General features: G+C 35.8%; 1 long non-coding RNA gene across 1 annotated transcript in view; it reads left to right on the top strand.

The window, feature by feature from the left end:
* Nucleotides 1-17,415, top strand: part of LOC113609817 (uncharacterized) — a 42,400-nt gene extending 24,985 nt beyond the window's left edge. The window contains exon 3 of the long non-coding RNA XR_003428811.1: nt 15,073-17,415. This is a non-coding gene — a long non-coding RNA (uncharacterized LOC113609817). The remainder of the gene's footprint in view (nt 1-15,072) is intronic.
* Nucleotides 17,416-19,875: the final 2,460 nt, after the last annotated feature.

Genomic DNA, 19,875 nt, shown 5'->3' with positions numbered 1-19,875 from the left:
GCCTAAGCCTCTCCAAAGATATAATACATATCTCTTCTGTCACAAGAAGAAAGACCAGGAATACTGAGAAGTTCTTGCTCCTAAAGTCCAGGCATACAGGCTCTACCTAAGACTGAGGCTGGACAAGAATACCAAGTACAAGGACTGCTTAAATATCAGGGTTGAGGAAAGAACACTGAGATAAACTATCTGCTAACCCAGACTCCACCCACAATAAGCACACAGAGTTCATGTGTTCAATTTCTTTTCAGAGGGACTTGTCACACTTTGAAATTCAGTTCGGTTGGTTGCCTTGTCAGGCCACCACTGGAGAAATTTGTAGCCTAATGTGTAATGAGCATGATGATAACAACAACAAAACCTAAACCCAGCTCAACTACTAATTATATTGAACTAAATTCCCACAGTAATGAACTGACAGAAAAAAATGCATGCCATTCCAAAGCATAAGTATTATTTCTGTCAGGCTTTGTAGTTCTTCTCTATACAGTGGCTAGTGTTCAATTCAAAATTACAAGACATGTCAGTGAGTCTAGAGTTCTCCAGAGAGATAGAACCAATAGGATGTGTGTGTTTATAGAAAGAGATTTGTTCTAAGTAACTGGCTTATGTGATTATGGAAGCTGGCATGTCCAAAATCTGCAGGATGAGCCAGCAGGCTGGAGACCAAGGAAAAGCTGATGCTGAAGTTGAAGTCTGAAGGCCATCAGGCTGAAGACTCAGGGATAAGCTGACATTACAGTGCAAGTCTGAAGGCTGGCTACTAGCAGAATTCCCTCTTGCTCAAGAAATGTCAGTCTTTTGTTCCACTGAGGCTTTCAACTAACTGAATGAGGTCCATCCACATTATGAAGGGCAGTCTGCTCTACTCAAAGGCCACTGATTTAAATGTTATCTCATCCCCAAACCCCCAAACAGAAACATTCAGAATAATGTTTGACCATATATCTGAGTACCAGAATATTATTAAGCATCACAATTTACTTTTTAGTAAAAGCAAGGAAAAGAAAAAAAAAAAAGAATGGCAAGAGATAAAAGAATCAACAGAATCAGAGGTCAAAATGCAAATTACCAATATGATAAATGAAATAAATGATATTACCACAGATCCTAAAGACATTAAAATGATAAGGAAATATTATGAACAACTTTATATCTATAATTTTGATAACACCATAGGGAGGTACTAAGTTACATGGCAATCTTGATGATGTATAATTTCCTTATGGTTATGGGAAGGGGGATGTTGAGTAAATGTTAACAATAAAAGAAACTGCCATATCCAGTGCCAACACCACTTCTGTTAAAAATATCATAATATATTACTATGTACACATGGAGGTTGCAACATTATTTTTAATTGTAAAACATTAAAAAAAATTGTAAAAACATTAGAAACCACCTGGAATAGAGGAATAGGTGAATATATTTTAGTACAACCTTACAATGAATATTTTGCAGATAAAAAAATAATTAGAGCTATCCATTTAACAAATTATCCTTTTTGCTTAAGCTATTTCCAGTGGGTTCCTATTCTTTGCAAACTGTATTGTTTTGCATACGTTTTTCTCCTGAGCATTGTGATTTTCCCTGTTCAGATATATAATCATCCTCCTAACCTATGGGCATCTCAAGTATGTACAAGAAACTTCTGAGACACTTCCATCCTCCTAGTCATGAAGAGGTCATATACGCAAACCTAGTAGTGGAAAAGTTTCCTTTAAATATGGAATAACAACACCAATAATAATAATAAAGTCCAAAAAAAATTAAAAATAGGGAACTATATTCAATACCCTGTGATAAACCATAATGGAAAAGAATATTTAAAAAGTGTATATATATGAATAATTGAATCACTTTGCTGTACAGCAGAAATTAACACAACACTGTAAATCAACTATACTTCAATAAATAAATAAATATTTAAAAACTAATAATGAAGTGCAGAGTAATTCATATCATGACAACTGTTAATGTCAATTTTTTAAAAATCTATTCTCACATGAATCTTGTCTCAGTATAGCTTGAGTGAGAAAGGCTTAATCCCCTGAAAACTATAACAATCTTTCAGTTGCCAGTCCATCAACTGTTAATTATAATTCAGATGGTCAAGCAGCAAATGATTTAAAATAATATTTTATTCCACAATATTATTTACACGGTATGGTTGGATATGTTTGGGAGTATTTAGACTGTACATTTCCCAAAATAATTCAAATCAGTAAAAACACTTGGGCACTTAACTATGTGCCTAGTTACATGCTAGATACTATAAAAAGTAAATTTAAAAGATAGATATTTTCCCTTGAAGAGTTTATATAACATTTGGTGAGACTATTACAGAAAAACACAAATATAATGCAATACTATATTAGCTATTTCACTGTACCTGATTTAAGTCAGGGCAAATGAGCTTTAAAATGGTCTATTATTTTCTCCTGCTTTGCACTCAGTTTGTGGCATTAAGGTCTCCTCTTCTGAATATATTTCAACCCATTACATTTTACAATATTATGTTAAAATAATCCATTCAAAACTTTTCCTAACAAACTGTAAGCACTTCTACACCAATTTATTTTTGTCTTGTTTACATCTTGAGTATGCAGCAGAACTGAATAAATGCTGATTGAAGTGCAATAAAACTGCACTGTTCCCTATACTGACTTGAATTACAAAAGGAGGACTCTAGGAAGGATGGTAGACAGTAGTGTTTCTTTATTGCCCCTTCCTTTGTATGAGGAATTTCCCACTGTTTAACTCCTGCCTCTCCAAGGTAGAAAATACACCTGCAGTTAGGAGCAATCCTGAAACTCAATCAGACATTCCAGTAGGAGACCTTAGTGAGCAACGTGAGGAACTATACAGCATGGTTTTCTAGTGAGGGTGGAAGTGAGAGTGCATCCATCTCTCAGCCACAAAGTGATTGAAGTGTGTTCCTGGTGCAAAATTGCAGCAAGGAAAATTCTAACATCTAGCAGCAGCAGCAGCAGCAGCAGTTTCCCTTCAGACAGTTCTACAGTGTGGTTTGGGCATTTTTCCTGGCCATTTAGCCTTGAGTCTGGTTCTTCAAATCTCCAACAGGCCTGTGAGGTTCTCATTATCCTTTTAAATGAACTCCTTTTCTTTTAATTCACCCAGACTCCTTTTCAGTTGCTTTCAGTTAAGAACATTAGCTGATGCAGTTAGTTTGAGCAAAGGAAAACAATTCTAAGAATCAATGATACGTTAAAAATTAAGATTGATACTTTTCTGTATATGTGGGAAATAGGGGTAATTCTAGTTATCAGAAGTACTATATTGGGAAGAAACTCACCTTGTAGGAAATGGACCAGGATAAGTTAGAACCATCACTCAAAGATCCATTCCCTGAAATCCTGCCATCCCTGAGATCTGGCAAGTTGATGTGAAGAAATCGGCCTTCCAATCACTCCAGTCTCATGCAGGGAGAAACTAAATGGCTTATTTTTCTTATTTCAACCACTATTCCCAAGATGTGCTTATATGCAGGAACTCAATAGCAAAATTGTGCAAGGACAGAAACAATAACATTTCTGAGGGTCTATGCAGCCAAACATATCCTATGTGAGCTGGGTTTTTATTTAAATAGTGTGGTGCATGTTTTGTTTTCTCAGCTGCAGTCTGTTGTAATAGAGTAATTTGACTTTCAGTTTATGAGTGATTCTAAAGTACCACTGGAGTGAATCCACCAGCTCTTGCCAATGATGAGGGACAATAATCTTCTGACCAGTGGTTTCTCAAGCCTGGCTGCATATTGGTATATCCACAGGGAAATTTTTTAAACACTGAAACCTGGGTCTCAGTACCAACGATTCTAGATTAATGGTTCAGGGGTGCGACCTGAGCATCAGGATTTTTCTATTTTGTCAGGTGTTTCTCATGTGAGCCAATGCTCAGAACCACAGATCTAGAGCCTGGCTTATCCATAGACCAGCAACTTGTGGAAGTTTGTTAAAAATAAACCATCTCAGGCATCACTTCTGTACTACAAATCAGAATCTGCATCTTTAAAAGGTCCCAAATGAACTGTACAAACACCAGCTGAGAAACACTGGCCTAGACCATTTTTCCATCACTTGGGCCATTCAGTAAAACTCCATAATCAGTATTATTCAATAAAATTGTTCTTTCACCTGTCTTTTCCTTTCCCTTTGCCTTCTTCCTTCCTCCTCCATCCTCTCCTATCCCTTCCAGTGTTGTTGAAGCATCCTAAGCAAATGTTTCTCTTCAGGTTAATAATGCATATGCCTGAGATTTGTTTAAAAAGTCCATCTTTCTCTGGAAATTAACCATTTCACAATTAACCTGGCTGTGGCTTAAGATACTGAGTGCGCTATAAAGCATAAGCTAATACTAATCACGGGAGTAACATGTGAGGAAAACATTGTTGTGAAGGATGTTTTGCATATAAAGGATATTTAATTTTGAAATGGAAAAAAACACATATGCAACATTCTGACTTTATTAAATTGACAATAATATTGTCAATTGAGATTTTTACAGAATGAATAAGCCCTTCTGAAATTTGAAAGTAGTTATATTTATAGTGTTCCACAGCAAGGAAAAATATCATAATAAATTATTTTACATGAAATTGGGTTGGTTTTGTCTGGCTTTTTCTTTTTTGTTTTGTTGTTTTCTTTATTTTTATAAACGGAATAGCTTAGAAAAGAAAGATAAATTAAGGAAACAAAAATATATTCTCTGTAATTACCACTCATTTGGCTTATAACATGGTATTTAATCCTGACAATTTCATCAATCCATGAATACTACATGTAGGTATTTTAAATTTTTAAATTTAGTGTTTTAGCTTACAATGTAGAATATAAAAATCTGCCAAACATGGAAATTCCAGAATCTTGATAATAGTTTTTAAATTCAAAACCAAGAGACACTTTTTGGAGGCACAGATCATTATTCCACCAGATTTAAACCAAACATTCTCTGGTCTCTTTCCTATCTTCCCATTATTTCACAATACCAGGGCTAGGATAAGTTTCTCCCTGCTCAAATTTTCCGTCACTTCCATATTTCCCCATCCTAAGAGTGCTCACACCTCATCATACTTATCCCTTTGGTGCCTATCTTCCCCAGAAAACATTAATTTCAGGGAATGAAAAAACAGATCTAGCTGTTTATTGCTATATTCCCAGGTAGGGTCTCAAAAAATCTGTTGTAAGAATAAAATAATCAACTAATAATAAGTGATATCCAAGTATGTATTTTATTCACTAAAGTTATAACAAAATTTCTCCCAATCTGGAGATGATAATTTATAGAATTATCTTTTATAAATCTAACTCTTTTATAATCTAATCTATTTTTTAAGTATAGGCATCTCTAATAAATGTGAGAAGTGGAAATAAAGCACCCAGAAAGGAAAAAATCTTGCTACATTTTTCCAATTTGAAAATTGTGCTACTCAGCCCAGAATAAAGATAAGAATTTTCTGTTTTTACAGTCATCTGTGAAAATCACACAACACAGGTCAAGCAGGTCTTACCCAGAATATAACTTAAAAGCATTCCCCATCTTGCTTGTCATGAATATTTTCTTCAAGATTCTTGACATACTTCATACAATTCCATGCCGATCTTTTATATTTTCCTTGGTTATACCTTCTCTTACCTGAGTACACTCTTTGGTGATGTTGATGAGGATGATGATTGTTAGTTTTCTGGAATGCTCTCTGCAAAGTCACATTAGGAGATTTTCCTATTTCCCCTTTATAAGGGTTTATTTTTTCTCCTATTCCCTTCTCATAATAAAAATATTTTTTACACATCAAGCTGCAAGAGTCTAAATTGGAGGCACTTTTACCCTTGTTGATGTCATTCAACAAATATTTAGGGTGAACTTAACTAAGCTAACATGTGGTGGAGACAAAGGATGGATATCCTTTTATGAGTTTTTAGACCAGTACAGAAGATTAGATTTTCATTTACACAACAGTGGCACACAAATGTCATGAGAGAGATAAATAAGTATTTTGACAAGTCGAAGGATTTATGTACTTTCCTCCTCTACGGCTGTATATTCTCTAGACACTACTCTGAACAACTATGTCAGTTAAAAATTGCAGCCAAGTCATACAAACCCCCCAAAAAGGTGGTGTAAACAAATAATGTGTTGTGTTTTTCTCACATCATGAGATGTCCAGAGATAAGTTGTTGTTGGTATTAGTTCAGCAGGTCTAGAATATCAGCTCTCAAGTCTTTGCATTCCTCTGGATCCTTCTGTCGGCATGGCTTTGTGGTCATAAGATGCATGCTCCACAACTGGAACTCATCCACAGTCTAGTCAGGACGAAGGGCAGAAAGACATATACCAGCTAAATCTGGCTCTTTGGAAAGAATTTTCCCAGAAGCCTCACTCCACTTTCAAATCATTGGCTGCAGTCGAGTTGTGTGACTATTGTAAGATTTTTAATTTGTTGGTCTGATTTAAAAATGTGATCCTCTGTGTTGTCTTACATTGTGATAGAAACACATATACATTAGAGGATCACAAAGATCTATAATTAGGCCAAAATTCTGAAATCACTGATGATGTTAGTAAATTCAGGGAAACCTATTAATAAAGTAGCAATTTTTCTTTAAATAGGAGTGTTAATTACATGTCCAAAGAGTAATATGGAATCCTTATCATTAAAGAAGTTGTAGAATATAAAATACTGTTTAATATATATTTCAAACACTGTACTAAAAAAAAGTGTTACATATCTTGATTTCAAATTGATTTATTTAAATCAATTCTCTAGTAATTGTTTTACCTGGAAGAAGTCTAAAAATGCCCACCCAAAGTTCTCAACTCCTGTGTATTCAATAAAATACCAAACTAGGTACTGTTCTGAAGGAATTTTGCAGATGTAATTAAAGTCTTAAGTCAGCGGATCTGAAGATACAAAAATTATTTGCAGGAGAGAGATGATCTAATTACATGAGCCCTTCAAAAGCAGAAAAGCAGAAGAGGAAGTCAGATAGACTCAAAGCCTGAGAAGTATTCAATACACCATTGCTGGTTTGAAGATGGATGGGGACATAAAGAGAAAGAATGCAAGGAACCTCTAGGAGCAGAAAGCCACCCCCAGCTAGCAGCCAGCAAGGAAACAGGAACTTCAGTCCTACAACTCCAAGGAACTGATTGTGCCAACAACAGGAATGAGTTGGAAGCAGCTTCTTCTCCAGATCCCCCAGATACAGCCCATCAAGACATCTTGATTTCAGCCTTTGGAGACCCTAAGCAGAAAATTCAGCACATTGGCTTTCTGATCTACAAAACTGTAAGCTAATAAATTTGTGTTGCTCTAAGCTGTTTTATATGTGGTAATCTGTTTCACAGAAATAGAGAACTAATACAGACGTTGGTGTCAGGAGTGGGGTGCTCCCAGAACAAATACACAAAATATGGGAGTGGCTCTGGAATTCGGCAGTGAGTGGAGGCTGAAAGAAGCTTAAGGAGAACCTTAAGGAGCACTATAGAGGAAACCTAGACTGCCATAAATAAACTGTTAGTTGAACCATGGATGTCAAGTACATAGACTGGGGACAGCTCAGAATGAAGCATGGAACATGTTATTGAAAACTATGGAAAGAGGATCAATATCATACTGTGGCATAAAGATTAACAGAATTTTGTCCTGAATTTATGAGGAAAGCAGAATTTCTAAATGACAAACTTAATTATTTAGGTAAGTAGATTTCCAAGCAAAGTGTTGGAGGTGCTGCCTGGTTTTTTACCTGCTGCTTATAGTAAAATGTGAGAGGAGAGAGAAAAATTGATGAAAGAACAGTAAATAAAAAGGAACCAGAACTTGCTGTGGGAAATCCTCTGCCTATCCTGATGGCAAAAACTGCTAAAATTAAGAGATTGTTTCTGAAAGTGAAGCACAGAGAAAAAGCTGAGTGTGTCTGGGCACCCCTTTGCTCAAATTTTGGAAAGACCAGAAGGTCAGAATATTAAGTCTCAAGAGATTAAGGGTTTGCTTCACAGATCCTCTTAAAACAGGGAGTTTCTAGGAAGCTTAAGGGTACTCTCCATCAGCCATTTCAACAGAAGCCAAAGATAGAGAAAAGATTATCTCAAAATGTGTTATGGACTTGAGATCTGTCTATTGAGATGAATCCCTGTGCCAAGGGAGATGCACAAGTTTCTTGAGAAATCTATGTCAACAGAAATACTGCTAGCATAGACCAAAAAAAGAAAAAGGAAAAAAATTACAAAATGAAAGGTTATTGGACCCCTGAAATTCCATTGGCAGGAAGTGGGCCTAGAGCCCAGAGAGTAGAACTGAGAGCTCAGTGGGGAGAGCTGAGAGCCACAGAGAACTGTTCCCAGGGTTTGAAACCTAAGGGAGTCTGCCCAGATGGATTTCAAAACTTCTTTGGAATAGAAACTCCCTTTTATTTTCCTTTTCTCCCATTTTGAGCCATACTGTCTGTAACTATTATCTTCTTGATGTCCCACCAATTTCTGTTTGAAGCAGATTAGATGTTTATTTAATATCACAGTCCACAGATGATAGGAATTGTGCACAGGAGCCTCATCTGCACTGATTCAGTTGCTTTAGATGACGAGATTTTGAATTTTGAGATGATGTTGTGTTGGAATGAGACTTGTGGGGATCTTGAAATGGGTTGAATGTATTTTACATGTGAAATGGATATGAATCTTTGGAGGGGGGCAGTAGACTGGGGTAGATAAAACTATGGTCATCCAAAGATGTCTTGTTCTAATCCCCAGAATCTGTGAATATGATATTATTATCACTCCGATGATTATATAATATTGTAGAGCATGATTGACCTTAAAATAGGAGGATCACACAAGTCCTAATGTAATCTAATCTAACCATAAAAGAAGAGAACTTTTCTAGCTGGTGGGAGAAGAGAAAGTCAGGAGAAGGATTCAACATGCCTTGGTTGACTTTGAAGATGGAATAGGCATGAGCCAAGGCATGCAGATAACCTCTCTAGAAACTGAGAACCACCTCCAACCAGCAGCCCTCGCTGTTAAAACCTGAATAAGCCTGGAAGCACATTGCCTCTCCAATAAAGCCACCAGATAAAAGCCTACAGTATTTGCCCCTTTAATTTCAGCCTTGTGAGACTAGAGTAACTAGCTGAGCCCACCTGGTTTTTTGACTTATATAACAGTAAGTTATATAATGAAATAATACATGACTATTGTTTTAAGCCACTGTTTGTGGTAAATTGTTACACAGCAATAAAAAACTAATATCATGTTGAAAAAAACAAAAAGCCTTTGGAAAGACATTTGGCATCAGAAATCATCTTGTTATGGGAATGCCATTCATTTTAACCAAGTAACAGATATATTTTCTCTGATTGCAGCCTGTGGAAACCATTTCTATGTGAATCTAGAAGTAAAACATGGATCTTAATAATTTCCTTTTCAAATTGAAATTTTAAGTATAAAAATAAGAATTCAAAATAATGAACGGGCTAATGAATTAAAGGAGAGACTTTTTCCTAAAGATTTCCTAATTAATTAATTTAACAAATGTGTTTTGAGCACCTATCATGTACCAGACTCTTAATGTGTTGTTAGCAATGTAAAAATAAACCATATATAGTCTCTATCCTCAAGGAGCTCAGAGGACAGATGAACAATAAGCCCAATAATAATGACCAACATTTATTGGGTACAACTTACGTGCCAAGTGTTGTGTTAGGATTTTATCTATTCTCCTTTTCAACAAACAGATAAGTCCACGATGAAGGACATGATAAGTGGATATACTAGGCAACACTTATGGTACAAAAGAAACTAGCAAACATGGCCCATGAAGGTGATTGAGAAGGTTTGAGCTGTTAAATTGAAGATTAACTAAGGACTCATAAGACAGATAAGATAAAGAGGAACATTCAAAGCAGAGAAAATAGTGTGTATTAAGTCTTGAGAGCATGAAACAATGCGGTTTATCTGGGAAAGTTCTAGGTTTATCTGGGAAAGTTATAGGGAAAGTTGGCATGAGAAAAGATGGTAACATTAAAGAGACAGGCAGCAGTCAGTCAATGGAAGAACTTGTATGCTTAGCTAAGGAATTATAGACTTGTGCTAGCTGTTCCAAAAATATTTTAACTTTAATTATAAGAATAGAGCCTTTTCTCTTTGCCACCTACTTCCTCATTCTTGTGTTGAAGGAGGTCGACCTACCTTGAAGAGAATACATGCAATAAGAGAAGTTATTTTAGAAACCCTAGTGAAAAACTACTCAATGAATTTTACCTGTTCCCACCCCCTTATTTTAACCACTGGGAATAAGGGGACCCAGAGAGGTTATACTATTCACCTAAGTCCCATAACTAGAAAGAAGCTTATTAAGAGTCTGGATTCAAGCATTCTGACCCCCATTCCAAGAATCTTTCTACCTATGCCTTCAGTTACTTTTGTAGTTTTCACATAATGATGTTTGAAAACTAAAGAAGTTTTTATATTTAAAATATTTGAAATATTATTTTTAAAAATAGGTAAAACTTTTAAGGTAAGTGTTCAAAATGAGTGTACAGTTTTAGAAATCTAATACAATACATATGACTAAATGATTTGGCCCTGGGTTACTTACTCAAAAGAAGGAAAAAGTAAAATAGATGAGAAAAAAGAGTGTAAAAAACTCTGATCTCAGTCTTTGAGATGCAAGCATACTGAGGTTCTCTACTCAGCCAGAGTACCTCAGAGTCCTGGGCTGTTCAACTGACGTTCATGCCCAGGAACACCATGGAAGCAGACTGTACCCTTCTCAAGTCTGACACAGCAGAAAACTTGCATAAAAGGTTTTTATGGCAGTTATTACAATCTCTTCTCTAACTTTCTTCTCTTCACACATATACACACACAGGCACACACGCACACATATACCTTCCCATTACTATACTAATTCACATTCCACAGTGATAATCTATAATATATGACAAATGAGTCTTCCAATATTTCCCTTTTGATTTTCCTATCTTTTAAAAAATATATTATTTCCTAAAATACAGACAACCAATCATAATCTCAAACCATTATGGATTCCCTAATGCTGTCCCCTAAGACAATGTCAATCATGGAAGACAATATTCTAATATCCATTACCCTCATATGAAAAATCTCAGGGGCACATGTTTGTTTGTCTGTTTATTTTATTTATTTTTAAAATTTATTTATTTTTGGCTGCATTGGGTCTTCATTGCTGTGTGTGGGCTTTCTCTAGCTGTGGTGAGCGGGGGCTACTCTTCGTTGCAGTGTGTGGGCTTCTCATTGCGGTGACTTCTCTTGTTGCAGAGCACAGGCTCTAGGTGCGCAGGCTTCAGTAGTTGTGGCATGCGGGCTCAGTAGTTGTGGCTCACGGGCTTAGCTGCTCCGTGGCATGTGGGATCTTCCCAGACCAGGGCTAGAACCCATGTCTCCTGCATTGGCAGGTGGATTCTTAACCACTGTGCCACCAGGGAAGCCCAGGGGCATAGGTTTTATATCAAGAAAAAAAGTATGCATTTTTTTAGCTCTCCTGTGTCTATCACAACAGTTATAAGCAGACCCAAGACACAGAAGAATGCCAATAAGTTAGCTTCAGAGGATAAGTATTCTCACCCCAAAAGCTTTTTAACTAAGTGAAGAAAGATGTTGATTATTTAAACAAGACTTTTCAGACTTAGGAAAGTTTACTTGTTTATTCATAAATTCTTTCTTGGGTTTAGAAAAAGAGAAAGGGGGGAGAATAAAATAACTCCATAAGTTTTAAACTGTGGACAAAAGCCTTTATAAAACTTAAATAGACATATGTATTAAAGCAGTTGACTCTACCCACTGTGGGCGATTATACTAGTGTTCAAAATATTTGCAGCCTCTCTTTATGATACCCTCCCACTAAGGGAGGATTGTATATTCCCAACCTATTTAAATCAGGCACGGCCAGTAGACATCCTTTGGTCAATGAAATATAAGCATAAGAGATGTGTCATGCCCCTCCCAGGCAGAAACTTTAGGAGCCAAGACACTGTTCACCATGTAACTGGTAATATTACAGAGACAACTCCATTATCATTTTACCTGGCATAAGGTGATGGGAGCAGAGTCACAGCTGACCTATAATGGAGAAAAAGTGTGAGCCAGACATAAACTGTTCTTTGAAAGCCACTGAAATGTTAAGATCATTTGTTATTACAGCCTAACCTAGCCTATCCAAAAGTAGGAGGAAATTTCCTCTTTGCCTAAAGCAAAGATGACACTAAAGATTGAAACACTGGAAGTACGCTCCCTGTCAATAATGCCATATAATATTGTATTGGAAGACCTAGCTAGCTCTGTAAGACAAGAATAAGAAGATGGATAATAGTTGATAGATGATAGGTATATAAGTTATAGATACATAGATATGTAGATGTTTATTTAGATTATGATATCTACATATATGTTATATATATATGTGTGTGTGCTTTTAATATATATATATGTATACACACATATATGAAAGATAAAATAAAAGTGTTATTTTCACAAGAGAACTGATAGCCAAATAACTACAATTAATCAGAGATTTTAGTAATGTTGCTAGATGCATGGTCAATGTAACAATCAATGCAGAAAATCAATCATACTCCCATACACCAATAGCAAACAGCTAGAAAATGAAATTTTTTTAAGTTTCCATTTATAACAGCAATAAGATACCAGAGATAAATCTAACAAAAGATGTCATGAAAAAAATTATAAAATATTATTGGAAAACATTGAAGAAGATCTAAATAAATGGAAATCTACACCCCCAAATTAATCTGTTAAATCATTCAGTTACATCCAAACTCACAGAAGGTCAGTTTATTGAAGTTAACAAAACTTTTTATCAAATGTATAAGAATAAGCAAAGACCCAAGAATCCTAAATATAATATTGAAGAAAAATAGTAAGATTCAAGATAAAGAAATACAATACTGAAGAAGAAGAATAAGGTATGGAGAATCACCCTTGTGATCTCTTGGCTAACTATAAAGTAATTGAGACGATGTGATATTGTCTCAGGGATTTAAGATAAAAAGAAGAAAAATAGATCAGAAAGAAAGCCCAGAAACAGAATATTTGAGAACTTAGGACATGATGAAGATGAGGTTACCATATACTGGAAAATATCTTTAGGCCTTCAGGATGGGAAGAATAAACCGTTAAGGAAAAGATTGATAAATTGACCATATTAAAATGTAAAACTGATGTACATCAAAAAATGCTAGAGAAAAAGAGTAAGAGAGAGGAAAAGAGGAAGGAAGGGAGGGAGGAAGTCTTGGAAAGGATATTTGCACTACGTATAACCAGCAGAAAATTAGTAGCCAAAGCGTATAATCACATGTGATCAATAAAAAAGTACAACGATAAAAATGAGGAAAGAATAAAAAGAGTAAATTCCTAGAAAAGGAAACCAGAATGGCCAATAAACATATGAAAATATGATAAAGCATTAGTAATCAGAGAAATCCAAAGTTAAATAAGATACAATTTCACACCCCTCAAATTGGCAAAAGTTTGAAAGCCTGACCACATAAAGAAATTGGGAGATTTCATGTGTTACTGGGAGGGTAAAATGGTGCAATCTATTTGGAAAACAATTTGGTCTTACCTAGTGAGGAGAAGATGTGCATTCTCTTTGATCCATCACTTCCACTCCTAAGTAGGTACCCTAAAGAAACTCTTGGACGGACCACCATGAGACACGCACAAGAAGGGTCGTTGCGCTACTGTTAATATTGATGAGGTTCTCATCCATAACAGGGGATAAAATTAATACTTACCTAATAGGGTTGTTGTAAGGAATAAATGAGTTAGAACATGTAAATCCTTAGAACAGTACCTGAAATCGTGTAAGTGCTCAATAAGCGTTAGCTGTTGTTAATAAATTCCCTTACATTATTTTGATTCCCGGCATACACCCTAGGCTCAGTACTTGAGATATTTTCCTTTGCAAGCTTTCTTTTCTTCACAACTGCTGACCTCATTTAATGGGTAGTTCCCTAGGTCCCAGACAAGTCAGCTGGCCATGTAATAAGACTGCAGTCAGGCCTGCTGTGATCTGGGTGGGACTTGCTCATCCTCTCAGGTCATGTTTATGCTAAACCTTTTCTCCAGAGGTGAGCTGGGCAACTATCCCATTTTACATTCTCCCCAGTGAGGTCTGCCAACGTTCTTAAAACTATCAATATTTTGATCTATGTGATTAATGAATGCTAAATCATACCAATTAGGCATTTCAATTTTACCCCTTAACAGGATCTTCAATTGTAAGATTTTACTTTAATTAAATGTAAAATGAAAGAGAGAAGGAAGAAAGAAAGGGAGGGGAGGGAAGAGGAGAGGAGAGGAGGGAAGGGAAATTGAAAGAAGAGATTCCAACTGCATGTAATTAACAACATAGAGAAATACTTTTCGGCAACCCTATCCAAAATTTCAGCATGAGTAAATTTTGTGTCCCACTCTTACCTACAGCTCTTATGACTCCCGTTCCTGTTTGAATAATTACTCCCATTCCCTCAGAATCATGTCCTTTGAAACTCTCAATCCTATAAACAAGTCAATATTAAGGATTAATGGATAATAACATAACAATGTGTCGTTTCCAGATACCTTATTGAGACTTCTAAATGGCTCCTAAATTAGATATAATCAATTCACCAGGATTCTCTAAAAGTAGATTCCTCCAGTGCTAAAAGTTTTAGTCACCATGGCCATTGAGTATGGGAGAAATTCTGGAGGAATAGACTTTTAGGAATCTACCAAACCACATTAACTATCTGACTCATTTATAGGTGAGATTGGCTCTGAAAGTACCCTCAATCCCACCCACTACCTGTTTCAAGTTATAATCATGGGTGGGAGAGGAATGAACTTAATTTGAGGACTAAGAACGGATACTCTTCTTATTAATGACCAATTTATTTATTTTAAAGTATTTACAAAGCATTAGAATGTATCAGGCAAGCATTAACCTGCTTAGTTACAAATCATTATTTGATTTTTGTTTCACTCTGTATTTAACTATACCTTTTTCCATTCTCACAGCTGACACTTGCTCCTGTCCCATCTCCTGGTCTTTCCCCACTTCTTCAAAACTGACAGACAATAAAGGTGTGAGGATGGATCATGTCCATCACCCGGCAGAAGAGGTTGGCAAGAGGTAGGCCAATAGCAGTAAACTGAGAAAAAACTGACGATTCAGTGAAGTTATGACACTGTCATCCAGAATGAACCAAATGTTCCAACATAAAGGTACTTTCTCTGGAGTTATTTCTGCTAAAACACTGAAGGATTGTATATTCTGCTTCTATGGGGGAAGAAGCTGCTTGCTGAAAAAATTCGTGTATATGTTTTGTGATGTGTCTCTACGTGTATGGGGACGATGATGTGACACAGGTTCTGTGATCTTGAGTGATACATTATCACAGTATATGGCTGTGAATAAGGAATACTAAAAATTAATCCTTATTAAAATTGTCAGAAGGTTGAAAACCACATACAGAATTAATCAAATGCTGTTTATTCAGAGCTAACTCTAGTAAAAAGTCAGCTACTATCTGTTTAGTTCTGGTAGACTGGAAGGGGCTTGAAAGGAGAGTAAATTTTATAGAGCAAAAGGAGAATATTTTAAGAAAGTCTTTGATTGGTCAGTGTTCTGTTAAGGTGGGATTTTCTAGTGGGTGGGATTTGGGGAAATAAGATGAGGAGACTTTCCGATTGGCTTTTGGCAGCTTTAGATTGGTTCTCTATACTGGCACATTGCTTAAAGATCTCCAGGTAGGTTAGGGCCATATGGGTTTTCCTGTTTCAATAAAAGACTATCCGGTCCTCTGCTTTAGGGTTCAAGCAATTCACAAAGGTAAATTATTTTTCCAATAATTCACTTTTAATGACTTTTTAATTTACTTTTATTGCCTCATACACCACATACTGTATAAGCTTTTACAAAAATAGTGATTATTTCCATTGTTCAGAAACTCCTTACTCAAGCACTATATAAAAGTTTGTGAATAAAGTGCTAAAAATAGTACAATAAAAAAAATTTTGAAAAAAAATAAAATAATAATTTTTGGTTTAATTATATTATAAATTAATAAGACCACTAAAATGTTATGACAAACAGGTATAGTTCATTATTTTCACTCTAACTGCATGACATTTGAAAAATAACAATAATCCCAGGATGTGTATCTCTAATCTGATGATCTCCATTCCTTACCAAGTCCTCAATTTGTTTCTTTGCTCTTTGGAGACAAAGTTCCCTAGGGTGGTTGTTTGTCTGTTTGTTTATTTTTCTTTTTAATTTATCAACAAAGAACAGCTTTTTTTTTTTTTTTTACTCTTGTTGAAATGGTATTTTAACATTTTTTTAAAATTATTGTTCCTTCCCACATATCAAGATGACCATAACCCTCCCTGCCAATTGTTAGGAAGACTGCTGCAATTTCCCTTTCCTTTCTTTAGTTGCATCAAATACTCTAATCATCTTATTCGGCATATTGGTCAGGGATGTCTTCTCTATGCCCTTCAGCTATGTCTCTTCCCACAACCACTCTAAACCTTTTAACTTTTTACAGATGTAAATGCTGAATCATTCCTGCCTTTCATCATAAGTCCATTCCTCCTAGACTCTTCAATTATCCCCAGACTCCTACTTTGAACATTTCCCAACTGGATTGCACAAAGTAGTAAAGTTGGTCCAGATTTGCTTTTTAATACTAACAAAGACACTCGCTTAATGAGTTTCTACTCCAGATGAGGCCCTTTGCTAAGTACCTTCCATACATCTTCGCAATAATTCTATAAAGTAGGAATTTACAAATAGGAAAACTGAGACTCTGTGAGTCCAGGAACTAGAAACTCATTTCATCACACAGATAGTAACTGGGGAACCAGTACATGACCAATCTGATCATAAAGTCTGTGTCCTGCCTTAAACCTTCATCAAGTGATTCCTGACAACAGTCTGCACCAGAATTACCTGAAATACCTGATAAAATTTAGGCTTCTAGGCCCAGGCCAGATCTTTTGAGTTAGTATCTCTGAGGAAAAGAATCAGCAATATACATTTTTAACAAGGCTCCAAAATGATTCTTAGGCACACTGAAGTTTGAAAGTCACTAAACTGCAAGGCACATATTTTGTGTGTTGTTCTCCGTGTCTCATCACCAAGCACAGTATCTGGCTAATAGAGAGTAAGTGCAGATGAGCCTAAATCAACAAGCCTACCATAAGAAAAGGGTGTTGGTATTGATTCTGTGTCTTTGGCTCTCTAGGAAAAGGTTCTATAAAAACACTAGGAGAGGGCTTCCCTGGTGGCGCAGTGGTTGAGAGTCCACCTGCCAATGCAGGCAACACAGGTTCGTGCCCCGGTCCGGGAAGATCCCACATGCCGCAGAGCGGCTGGGCCCGTGAGCCATGGCCGCTGAGCCTGCGCGTCTGGAGCCTGTGCTCCGCAACGGAAGAGGCCACAACAGTGAGAGGTCCGCGTACCGCAAAAAAAAAAAAAAAAAAGGAAATCTCTTCTAAATATAATCTCTTATCCCTTCTGAGTAAATCAGGAACTAAGAAAAAAAAATTTAATCTGTTAGCTGCTCCCTGCTGTCTACAGGATAAAGTCCAAATTCTTTCATTCTCCATTTGAGACCCTGCACCTTGTTTTCTTTTACTTTCTTACATATCTTTTCACCATGTAGAAAAGCCTCACTCATCCAACTCTCCATTCTGCTCATATTCAGATCTGGATCATCCTTCAATAGAAGATTGTGGCAATGGACTGAGTGTAAGCTGATAGAATAAATGGCAGGAATAAAACAGAACAGACAGTCAAAGTCATTTTGAAGGTAGAAACCACTTAAGTTTCTTTCTTGGGAAGTCCTAAGTCATAGAGGCAAAGAATATCAAGGGAGAGGAGAAGGAAACCTGAAAAATGATAATAATACTGTCTTGTACTATTATTTGAATGTTTCAGTTTTATGTATACTGTAATCTCCTTAAAGGGAGAACATTTTTTTTGCATTTTTTCCTTTATATACTCATGTTTTTCATAGCAGTAGGCAATAAATATTTGTTGAATGAATGAACAACATCAATTTTTCCTTGATTGCCATTTTATTACTATCTCCTTTTATTTAAAACTGTCTGTGAATGTTCACATTTATAATAAAACATTTTACTTATGACAACTTGAATGGCAAAAATGGAGACATCTGACAATATCAAGTGTTAGAGAAGATAAGGGTTAACTGTAACACTTACATGAGGACTAGGGTAAGTTGAAACAATCACTGTGGAAAACAGTGTGGCGTTACTTTGTAAAGGCAGAACATGTGCATAGCCCATAACCTAGAATTTCCACTTCTAAAGAAATTTTTACATGTACACTAGAGAAACTCTTGCACACGTGCTCCAAAAAGCTCACAGTAGCAATGTTTATAGTAATAAAGTAAAATTAGAAAAACCCAATGGTCATCTAAAAGAAAATAGATAAATAAATTGTAGTGTGCTCCCACATGGAATAATAAAATAGTATAGATGGAAACACTACAATTTGTAACAACATAGATGGCCTCTCACATACATAATTAAATGAAAAAAGCATGAAACTGAAGGCTATTTCCAGTATGACACAAATGTTATAGCTCAAAACAAGCAAAAATAATATTATATCATCTAGGCTTACATACACATATTTTTTTAAATTTAAGACAAGAGAATGATAAATCTCTGTGTTGATTCTCAGAGTGAAGAGAAGAGAGGAAGCAAGCATCCAGTTTAGATATAAAACATTGGTAGCATTTTTTAATTCAATGCAGAGTTCTTTGTTGTCCATTATATAATTATACGTTAGAATTCACATATAAGTTACATATATTCTTGTTACGTAGCAAGTAGCATATTTTTTAACTGATAATAAGTGTTCAAAAATGGCAGCCTTAAAAATTTTTCTTTTTAGAAAAAATTCTTGTTTTAGTTAGATGTAAACATGATTTGTAGATCCTACCCTAGAGAAATGGCAATGTAATAACAACTAATAGCAACATCTGACAGTGGGAGACTTAGGATTATAATGAATTTACTGGATTCATTACTTGTTTTTACTTCATTAACTTTTCTGCTTCATCAAAGTACTCTAAACAATAAACTTAGTTTGTCCAACATATGGGAAGAATTAGACAGAAAATCTTTTATTTCACATTGTTATGCCCAGAACAATCTCTTTGTTTAACCAGAACACTGGCTTTGTCTTCAAATCCACCAGGGACAAGTAGGAGGGGAAAAGTTATGACAAACATCAATTCAAGTGTTTTTGTTTGGTTTTTCTATGTATTTTTGCAGCAACTTTGTCACAAAGAGCATTTCCAGAACTTTGCGTAGTCTGATTGTGGTACAAAACCTTTACACTTTGATTTAATACGAAGGTTATTAGAAACTACAATGTACCTTGAAAATCTTGAGCCTGTAATTTCCCATTTCCTACAAAGAGATTTTGTCACTATTCCCCCCATCACCATAGATATTCTAGCATATTACCGTCATATGTGCCAGTCTTTTCTGAATGCATGTCTGCCTTAGGAAATCGTTCTAGTCCAGAGGTAATGTTTGCACTATAAGGTCACATCAAAAATAAAGCATGCCCTTGAATAACAACACAACACTTCTAGTGGAAGTGATCCTTATATCTATGAATTTTAAATATCCACTTTTTTTATTAACATCTTTATTGGAGTATAATTGCTTTACAATGTTGTGTTAGTTTCTGATGTATAAAAAAGTGAATCAGCTATATGTATACATATATCCCCATATCCCCTCCCTCTTGTGCCTCCCTCCCACCCTCCCTATCCC

The sequence above is a fragment of the Aethalodelphis obliquidens genome, unplaced genomic scaffold, assembly GCF_003676395.1.
Source record: "Aethalodelphis obliquidens isolate GAN/ISIS:26980383/991018 unplaced genomic scaffold, ASM367639v1 scaffold3, whole genome shotgun sequence".
In the NCBI taxonomy this organism is placed as follows: domain Eukaryota; kingdom Metazoa; phylum Chordata; class Mammalia; order Artiodactyla; family Delphinidae; genus Aethalodelphis; species Aethalodelphis obliquidens.
The sequence above is the reverse complement of the archived record's forward strand: the minus strand, read 5'-3'. Positions and strand labels throughout refer to the sequence as shown.